This window comes from Macaca nemestrina, chromosome 10 (assembly GCF_043159975.1).
Source record: "Macaca nemestrina isolate mMacNem1 chromosome 10, mMacNem.hap1, whole genome shotgun sequence".
NCBI lineage: Eukaryota > Metazoa > Chordata > Mammalia > Primates > Cercopithecidae > Macaca > Macaca nemestrina.
The window spans coordinates 32,391,222-32,401,640 of NC_092134.1; the positions used below are offsets into that span (position 1 = coordinate 32,391,222).

Sequence of the window (10,419 nt, forward strand, 5' to 3'; positions counted from 1 at the left end):
TGCATGTTAACATGGACACACAGAAGGGAACAATAGACACCAAGGCCTACTTGAGAGTGGAGGTTGGGAGGAAGGTGAGGATTGAAAAACTACCTATGAGGTACTATGCTCACTACCTAGGTGATTAAATAATTTATATAACAAACCCAAATGAAATGCAATTTGGCCATGTAGCAAACCTGCACGTATATCCCCAAACCTAAAATAAAAATTGGAAGGAAACAAAGTGAAAACATAGTTTTACTCTTTTTATGTGACACTTATTAAGCATGAAGGAGTTATTTCCATTTTAATTTTTAAAATATCTTTCATGCCTTATTTTTGTCCTCAAAATATTTCTTGATTTAACCAGAATTCTTATAGTATATCCCAAAGTCCAGTATCTAGTAGCAACTTTTTGAAGTGTAAAGTTTCTAATTATTTTTCTCTTAAACCAAAGCTTATAAATTATTTGTAACAAATTTAATATCAATTAAATACTATCATCATTTACTTCTTAAAAAATTGTATGTCAAACCTACTAAAAGTATCTGAGATAAAGATCATTTCCAAGCTTTCCTCCTATGGTTCTCTCAAATGTATCTTCTTTTAATTGAAGAAATAATTTAATAATATATTCTGCATTCAATGTATTTTTACTAATATTTTAGTTAAATATTTAAAATATTTTAATACTATTAGCATTTTAATAACATTAATTAAATAATTTAAAACAAAAATGTATGTGTGATCACATCTTGTGAAATCATCTATCTTAACACTACACTGAATTAGAATGCCTGGCTTACTTGTCTGCCTCCTCCACTAGACTGTCAGCTCCTGAGATAGGCGTGATGCCTTACTTAACTTTCTCTCCCAAGGACTTATCACAATACATAACATGGAGTGGTAACTTACTATATATTGGATGGATGGATGGATGGATGGATGGATGGATGGATGGATGGAGCAAGCCAGACACGGGAGACAGTTTTTCTGTCATAAGGAAGAACTACATTCAGGACCACTATGCAGTTTCACAAGTTGTTCACTGCACAAGGTGACAAGTAGGGTTAAGTAAAGTCTAACAGAAGAGAATCTACTGTAGAAGTTAGTCACACAATGAAGGGAGAGGATGATGGAACAGGATGGTGACAACAGTTAACACAGATAAATAAAATGAGAGCTCAAGAAGCTCTAGTCATTCAGTTAGTGTTCTGCTATTAATCATTCTTTCTAGGATTGCAGAATGGTGGGATTTATAAAATAGAAAAATGATTTTAAAATGTGTTTGGGAAATTCTTAAACAAGAAAATTCTCACAATCCATAAATAATTGTACAGTTATATTGTGCCTAAAACTCGTCAGCTCCTCTATATCAATCCCAAAGTTTATAGAAAAGAGAGATAGCTGAGAATTATGAAGGGATGTCTGGCAAAGTCTGAAATTTGTAGGGTATCCTAGCATAATTGAACTGACTTATCTCACCTCAGAGTTTTCTTCTAACTAGCCACAGAAACAAAAAATTAAGTATAAATGAGTAATAAAATTAACTGTATTTTTAAAACAAAATAAAATTAAACTTTATTCTTTAAAACACAAAAAGAAAACTAGAAGTTTTCACACAAAAATACGTATTAAAATCAACAAATTGTTGAAAGAAATCAAATAAATATAATAATTGGCCTACACATAATCATTGTTGAGACTTACAGAAGCTATACCAGCATCTATAACTTTCTATGATAAAATGATTATCACATGCTTGTGTAGTATATATTTGGATATCCAGGCTTACTTTGTTAGGCTACAAATAGTAAGAATAATAATAAGCAGTTGCCTGGAAAAAAATCATATTTTATTGCTAATGGAAAGTTCCCAGGAATGAAGAGAATTATAGGCTTTTGTTTGTGAAAACCCACAAGTTAAACATAGAAACCTCTTCCAAAAATCAGATCAACTCTGAGTATAGTGCTCTATGGAGGAGGAAAAAAGTCAACTAAGGGAACCATGATAAAATGTTAATCTGGCAGCTGCCATTTCACACCCCTTTTTGCCAAAAAATGCCATAACCTTTCAGCTACCCTGGGCAAAGGAGGTACTTCATATATTAACTTCTGATTTTATTAAACTAAAGCAAGCAGAGTCAGCTTTCCTTCACAATAAAAGCAAAACCCAGAAGATTTTAAACTTACTATACAGAAACATTTTCAAGTCCCAGATAGTGATTTTTTCTGCTGTCAAACTGACCTTCAACAAGGACAGTCAGAAAGATGGTTACTTTTGCCATGTGCAGAACTGGTGGTATGCAAATGTTCCCCAGTGCTCTTCAATACCAATCCCTGCTATTTCAATTCAGTCATTTGACTAAAGAGCCTTTGGAGGGGGTCCTAAAGGTATGTATGGGAACCGCAGGAAACAAAATCCCAGGAAGGAAAGCCTGCCAAATGCAGATTGCTGAAGCTCACTCTGTGCCATGGACACAGCATCCCCTGGGGTAAGACCCAGGAATCTTCATTTTTAACAAGTGCAATGCTGATTCTCAACATTTAGGGATGTCTGCAATCTACTGCTTTGAAGATTAGTTTTGATAATCTAAAACTTCTGCAACTTCAGCATCTTACCTCTAGGTGGCAGCATCTATGAATTGTTGAGTGTCGCGGTATCCCAACATTCAAAGATTTATTTCCAGAACCAGAATTACACATTGGATTTGGCTGACTAAACCATTATCTCTAAGTGCTGTATCTATAGAAGGAAAACATGGCAGGATAGATTTTGCATAATTTAAACCTCCAACTCAGATTTTAGAAATAAAAACAATTAAATGGCCATCCTTGCATGGCCATTTCTGCAGCTATTTCCAGGGTGATGTAAGTGATAAATTTCAAGGCAGGATGTTGTAAGCATTCTTCTCGCCCTGACTGTTTAACTCATGACTTCCAAGGATCACATAGATCAGCAGTCAACAAACATTTTCTATAAAGGACCAGATAATAAATATTTCAGGGTTTGTGAGACGTACAGTCTCCGTCACAATTACTCAACTCTGCCACTGTCATTTGAAAACAGCCATAGACAATACAGAAATCAATCAGTGTGGCTGTGTCCCAGGAAAACCTTATATATAAATACTGAAGTGTGAATTTTATATAACTTTCATGTGTATCAAAGTATTATTTAAAAACTTTTTTTTCCAACCATTTAAAAACGTAAAAGCTATTCTTAGTTCTTGGGCTGTACAAAAACAGGTAGCCAGCCAGATTTGGCAGTAGTTTGCAGACCCTTGAGATAGATCAGTTTGGTGGAGCAACATGAATTGGTATTAACTACAGTATTCAAAGATGACTTTCTGATGATGACTTTTTTGAATACACGAATTTAGTCCAAGATAGGTATCTTGTCACTAAATACAGCATTAAATAACTTAAAGCCATATGACAGATCTTGGAATTTTGATTCAGAGTTGATTTCTAGATAATATTTTGCCAAACAGAACTAGCACTTAGGTCAAATATTTCTATACACATTCAACCTTCCTTCTGGTATAGCAAAGCTATTAAAGGCCAGTGAGAGCTGGGCACAGTGGTGTGCATGCCTGTAGTCCCAGCTATTCAGGAGGCTGGGGTGGGAGGGATTGCTTGAGGCCAGCCTGGACAACATAGTGAGACCCCATCTCATTGAAAAGAAAAGCCAGTATGAACATAGAGGTATTGTCGGGGTCCATCACATCACACAAGCAGAAATACAGATGCAATTTATTCAGCAGGCAAATGTGTGAAGGAATCTTATATACACCCAGTCCTGAATCTCCAACAGGAAGTCAACACTTACCCGTGGTGTCTTGACTCAGGGTTTCCTGGCTACTACTGCTGTAAGAAGGCACTGGAGTGATAGACAGTGAGGCTGGACAGGACAAAGGTGTGGCCTGGTCAGTCTTGCGGGTGAAAGATCGGTGGTACACAGGGATGCCTGCATCTTTGGAGACGAAGAGAGGCAGATCTGATGGGAGGGTGGGTCTGCCTTGTACGTATGGATTTTTCCAGTGCGTGAGCCCAATTGCCACAGGCCCAGCAATGTCATAACCTAGTGAGATAAACATATTAGGTGAGTGGCAGCAATCAAAGCCATATGGTGTGCTTATTTTCATTATTTTCATACTTCCCCAAAATCTTAGCTGTTAGTCAAACCAAATGCCACTTGGGCTAAGAATGTATGTTCACAATAAACAGGCAGGCATCATCCCTCTTGATGGATCTTGTTCACTTAATCAACTTATGTTTATCAAGTACATGCTAAGTGCCCACTCTGCCTTCAAGGAGCTCAGAGTCCAATCAAGAAAGGAGATAAGACCTGTGTTCATAAGAAAAAAATTATTTAAGTCCTACTATAAGCTAGAAACTTTGCAGAACTGATCTAGAATCCTCACAGCAATTGTACAAGGGGACTATTACAATTTCAGTCTTACAGATGAGAAAACTGGATCTCAACCTGGCCTACATCAAGTTCCAGAGGCAGAACTTAAGCACAGATTTGACTCCAAAATCTATGTTCTTTCCCATAAACTACAACTAACTACAGTACAAAGCAAGATGAAAGAAGCCATTTTAAAGTAGATCAGAAAGTGCTCCTCCGGAGTTCGGGGGAAAGAGCCTTTCGAGGTATAGGGTCTGGGACCTGGGGAAGGTAGCATGAATTTGGATGAACCTAGGGAATATTATACTAAGTGAAATAACAGAAAATGACTGTATGATCTCACTTATACACAAAATCTTTATATATATGTATATATAAAAATTTATATATATAAAAATTTATATAAATTATGGAATTGAAAAAATATATAAATTGTAAAGATTAATTTAAATTATAATGTTAATTATAAAGATTTTTATATATAAACTTTATAAATTACATATATACATATATATATATCAAGATTTATATATATATATAAACAAAGAGTAGACTGGTGATTACCAGGAGCAGGGAGGATCAGAAGACAGAGGTAAAAAAGTACCAAGTTGTAATTAAGTTATGTAACGTGAATAAGTCTAGAGATTTCATATACAGCATGAGAACTAGAGTTAATAACTTCATATTGTGTGAACTGGAAATTTGCTAACAGTAGATTTTAGGTGCTCTTACCACACACACGTTAAAAATGGTAACTGTGAGATGATGGTCATGTCAAGTTGCTTGACTACAGTAATAATTTCACTATGTATACCAAGACATTATGTTGTGCACCTTAAATATATGCAGTTAAATATATCAATATAGATCTGATTCATCATAAACACTTAATAAATAAATATATGTTCTTTTTCCAAAAAAAATAAAAAGTCTCTAAGGAACTTTGGACTCTCTAAGATTTCAGATTTTAGCATTTATTTTATAAAATTATAGCTAATTTATAGCATATATTTAATTTTGAAAAAATATAGTTCACACAGCTAACAAGTCTTTTTTTATTTAGGAAATTTCTACATCATTTACTCTGAAAATGGAATTCATTAGCAAATATTTTAATCCACATTATTGATATAAATGAGCTATGACAAGATCTGCATAATTATGATGAAATATAAATAGATGAGTCTCAATTTAAAAGCAACAATGAAACCACAGTATTTTGAAGAGACAACCATCCAGGGAACAGCTGATACCCAAGGGGCAAAGAATAGGAATGTCACGTTGGCAGCACTGATAGCCTGCCCATCCTCCCTCACCCACCATCATGTCCCCTCTTGGGGAGGGAAGCAGGAACAGGGGTCTCAATTCCCACTGGACCCAAAACTGTGAAGAAAGAGATGGAAAGAACACCCCAAATTGTAAGCTGTCTTGAGAAAAAATAATGTTAACTATGTGGTTCTTAAATCTCTCATACGATGGCTAAAATGGGAATTTACCTAGAAAATAAGGGGCTAATCAAGTATCTCATGAATAAATAGAATAGTTTTAGGAGTCCTTCTTCTGTTCTCTGGATTTTTTCACCCCACTGCTTTTGACAAGACATAGGTTCGTCTAGGAACCACATTACTAGGAAATCCACACATATGCTATTTTCCTAAATGGAACACCCTCACAAATGTGACACTTCTGTGTGAGATGACTGTTTTGTAAGAGAAGGAATGAAGTACAAGAAATGAAAGAAAACAAAGGAGATTTTAGAAAAGAACTCTTGGATGATCCATACATCTGTCCTCCCTCTAGTACTTTGAGTCTAAAGTTGTAAATTATTTTTGTTCTTACTATAAATATTGCAAAAGTGCTTCGCACTGGACAGACTGTGAGCAGTGGATATAGCCCGTTGCCTATGCAGAATCATTCCCCTCCTGCCTCCCAACAGAGCCACGACTTCATCTGGGAATCTGTCCCACCCCACACAGCCTTGTGACCCAGGACACAAGGCTCCTTCCCTTCCTCATCCCTGTCCAAAGCCTCAGGTGAGCCTGATAGGGCTAAAAACAATGCCATCTCCCTTGTCAATGATTGGCTCAAGGATGGTCGTGGGATACAGCCCTGCCCAGTGAGATAGGAGGAGTCTACCAAGGAGCTACAGGGGAAAGTTTCTCAGCTCCTCTAGCGAAGGCCTGAGGAGGGCACCAAAGCTTCTTTCCCTCTGATCATTGTCATGTCTGAATGCAGTTCCTGAAACCCTACAGCCATGTGGTTGCCACCATGAAGATAAATTGAGAGAGGAAGGCATAGGGGAAAAGGCCTTTTACAATGTCACTGAGCAGCTTAATCAACCCATCCTAAAGACAGGCCTGCCTCTGGTGTCCCTGTTATGTGAAATAATAAATTTCCTATCGTTTCAGCCCATTTGAGCCAGGGAACTGAAGCAGTAATCAAGAGCCTTCTGGTTACGCTGGCACCTTTTGGGAAGATTAAGCATCTGTCATATCTACCTCCCCTTCAGAGGTTAGTTTTCTAAGGCTGCTGTGACAAAGTACCACAAACTCGGTGGCTTAAAACAACATAAATTTATTTTCTCACAGTTCTGGGGGCTACGAGTCCAAAATAAGGTGTCAGCAGGGCTGTGCTATCTCTGAAGGCTCTAGAGAAGAATCTGTTCCAGGTCTCTCTCCAGGCTTCTGATGTTGCCAGAAATCCCAGGGTACTCCTTGGCTTGGAGATGTATCACTCATACCTCTGCCTCTACTATCACAGAGCTCTCCCTGTATGGTCTCTGTGTCTCTTCCCTTCTTATAAGGACACTAGTCACATTGGAGTAGGGCCAACCCTAGTCCTGATGACCTCATCTTAACTTAATTACACCTGCAAATACCCTATTTCCAAATACGGTCACAATCACAGGTACTGGAGATTTGAATTTCAAAGTACCTTTTGGGGGGAAAATTTCAACCCAACACCCCGACATGGTAGCTAAACCTGACTGGACCAGGGAAGGCCACACTTGGCCCAAGTCTGCAAGATGTCAGGTAACAAGAGTGTCATCCAATAGGAGCCTGATGACCTGGGCTCAAATCGCAGCTCTTACTCTCATGTGTCCTTAGGCAACTCTTTACCCTCTCAGGAACTCCATCTCCTCATTTATAAAATGGGGGAAAATAACACTGTTTAACCTCAGGATCTTTTTGAGGATTAAATGAGTAAATACAGAAAAAGTAGTTAAAACACAGTGCTTGGCAAAAAGCTCCCCAAAAGTATCTGTTAGCTACTGTATCATCCTCACACTATCTACCCCTCCATTTTCATTGAAAAAAGTACCTTAAAAGAGAAGTTTCTACTCACAGCCCTTCCCTCCGTATTCAGAGCTCTGCAACGTGGCTCCCATCCCACCACCCACTCACGTGGCTCTCAGGATGTCACCTAGGCAGACTTTAATTTTCAACCTCTTCAGTCTATCCTTCTAGAAATTCTCTGGGCTTTCCAAGAAAGGTGCTTGCCTGGTTCTCCTACCTCTGTTATTATTTCTATCCTGACCACGCTTCCCCCAAAGATTGGTCCTTGGTCCTCCACACACACACAACGTACTAATTCTCACTCTTATTATCTCATCTTCTTCCAAAGATTTAACTGAACTCTCTGTGCAGATAGTGCCAATATTTTCATCTCATGAACATGTTCTCCATATTTCTAATTTCCCATGAGGCATTCTGAGGTAAGAAGTCTCACGGGCATATCAAATCAACACATCTAACCTATAAGCATCACATCTTCTTCCCGACTTCCACGTTCCTGGGAACAGCTCAGACTGTGTTACCCTGAGGTAAAATCTCAGGGAACACTTACTATCCCCATACCCAGCCAATGACCAGTTCTGCCAGCAATTCCATCCCTCTCCCCCAAGACCCGCCTCTTCATCCCACCTCCCTAGTTGATTTCTGTCTCATGTCAAGACCACAGTCACAGCCACTAACTCTGTTACAGTACCAGATTCTCCCACATGAACTCCATCCCGTTTACCACCAGAATAATCTTCTCTCATCTATACGTTTGTCTTGTTATCCCCCTACTTTGAACCCTAAATGACCTCCTACTACTTAACTAATGTTTAATGTCTCACTAATGTCTCTGGGAATGGCATTTTAGGTTACTCAGTGTTTTCCAACCAGAGTTTGTGAGTTCTTCACAAGAATTCTTAAACTGTCTTTGTTTTTCATTTAAAAGTTAATCATTTAAAAATTAATACAAGCATATTCTGGACCAAGTCTTGCCAGTTAATTTTAATGTCTGGGTTTACTTTTGTGTTTCCATCAGGTTTGGCACCAACTGGTACAATGAATGAGAAAAGGGGAGAGATGGATATGCCAAGGTACATTCATGGCAAATAAAGATCCAATAACCTCACATCAGTGAGCATTAACAGATATTTCACAGGGGGTTGAACTGAGAAAGGCGGCAGCAATGCAGAGTCATCATGAAGTACCTAGCAGTAAAACTGTACTGCACTCAAAGAACCAACATCACTGCAGCCAGTACCCCATTGCATTACAAGCAGTGACTGCACTTCAGCAAAATAACAACATACACCATATTAAATTAGTGTGGTAAATTTGTATTTTTATTTGAGTTACAGAATTTTAACTCTGATTTGCAAAATCAATTTTAATGGCTATTTGGAATACAAGGTATCTATATATAGTTCTATGTTTGAACATACTTAAGTAACCTCATAATAAAAATAATTTAAAACCATTTTAGAGGTTCATCATTAGTGCTTTGTATAGGCATCCACATTGCTGGAGTTTAAGAAACCATGGCATAGTGTTTAAGAGTATGGGCTTTAGTGTCAAACAGACCTAGAATGAAATCTTGGGTAATTAATTTCTAGCTGGGTGGCAAAGCTCAAGTTTCCTCATCTGTAAAATGGAGAAATAATAGTAACTTGCTCATAGACTTCTGATTAAGTAAAATAATGTATGCAGGGAGTCACGAGCAGCTGGCAGGCAATAAGTGCAAAATAAGCATAAGCTGTAACTATTATCTTCATTTTTCTTTTCTGATCTCTAAGTCACTGCCCAACATTCTAGAATCAAGAAAGTTTTAAAAGGAAATGGAAAGGAGAAGGATTCATCCAAAAGAAAAATGGCGCAGTTCACTCTTCTACTTGCGACCAAAGTAACTGGTGTTTAAGGTTGAGTGAGCATAACAAGGAGAAAGTCTCACTTTGATTTTCAGCATCACTCTAACACTTGCTTAGCATGTTCTCCAAACAGCAAAGAGTAGACTTTACCATGCATTTTCAATTTGCACTAATTTCTTTTAAAAATAGACTAATATAAATCTTTAAAAGCAACTCGATTGTACTATCAAGTGCATAATAGTACAGGTGCTACATAAACGAAAGGGTTAAATCAAATGATGAAGATCTAGGAACAAGAGATGACTTATCTCCCTGGACATTTCCTCCATCTAATTCCATGCAAAAGCAGTAAAAATCCACAAGAGGGCGATCCAGAAAGGTGAGTCCACAAGCAATTGCTCTGATTCTGAAAATAAATGTCTATGCATTTACATTTTCTTCCCTCTCCTTCCCCAGCCGCCCCCTCGACCTCCAGCTTTTCCAGGCAATAATATTCTTAAAAAAAATCAAAATGACACTAGTGCTCACCTATGGTGATCTGGCTGACACAACTGTAGTAGCTGCCCGTTGTTGCAGAGGAAAGGTTATAACTTCCGCTGCTCACATCTTTGTCTGTTAAGAAAATAAAAGACAAGAAGGTTAATTATAACCTAGTAGACACCATGACCACAATGTAAATATATGACTGGTGGTAAATAAATCAGCTATCTATGTCTATGACACCGGTAGTCCCATATTCATTTATTCGTACTGATGCTTAGGGAGAGCCAGGTGCCAGACCCTGGGATGGGCACTTTGAACATTTCAATAAACAACCCAGACAGCCACACACAGGCAATTTCAGTTTCATGTCACCATTATTACGATGGGAGAGTGAAGGGTGC

The 10,419-nt window shown here is 37.9% G+C and overlaps 1 protein-coding gene across 1 annotated transcript in view; it reads right to left on the reverse strand.

Moving 5' to 3' along the window:
* Window positions 1–10,142, reverse strand: part of LOC105493844 (anoctamin 4) — a 380,690-nt gene extending 370,548 nt beyond the window's left edge. The window contains exons 1-2 of the mRNA XM_011761778.2: window positions 10,064–10,142; window positions 3,814–4,065 (exon numbers count right to left, since the gene is read on the reverse strand). The gene's annotated coding sequence lies outside the window, so the exon portion shown is untranslated. The remainder of the gene's footprint in view (window positions 1–3,813; window positions 4,066–10,063) is intronic.
* Window positions 10,143–10,419: the final 277 nt, after the last annotated feature.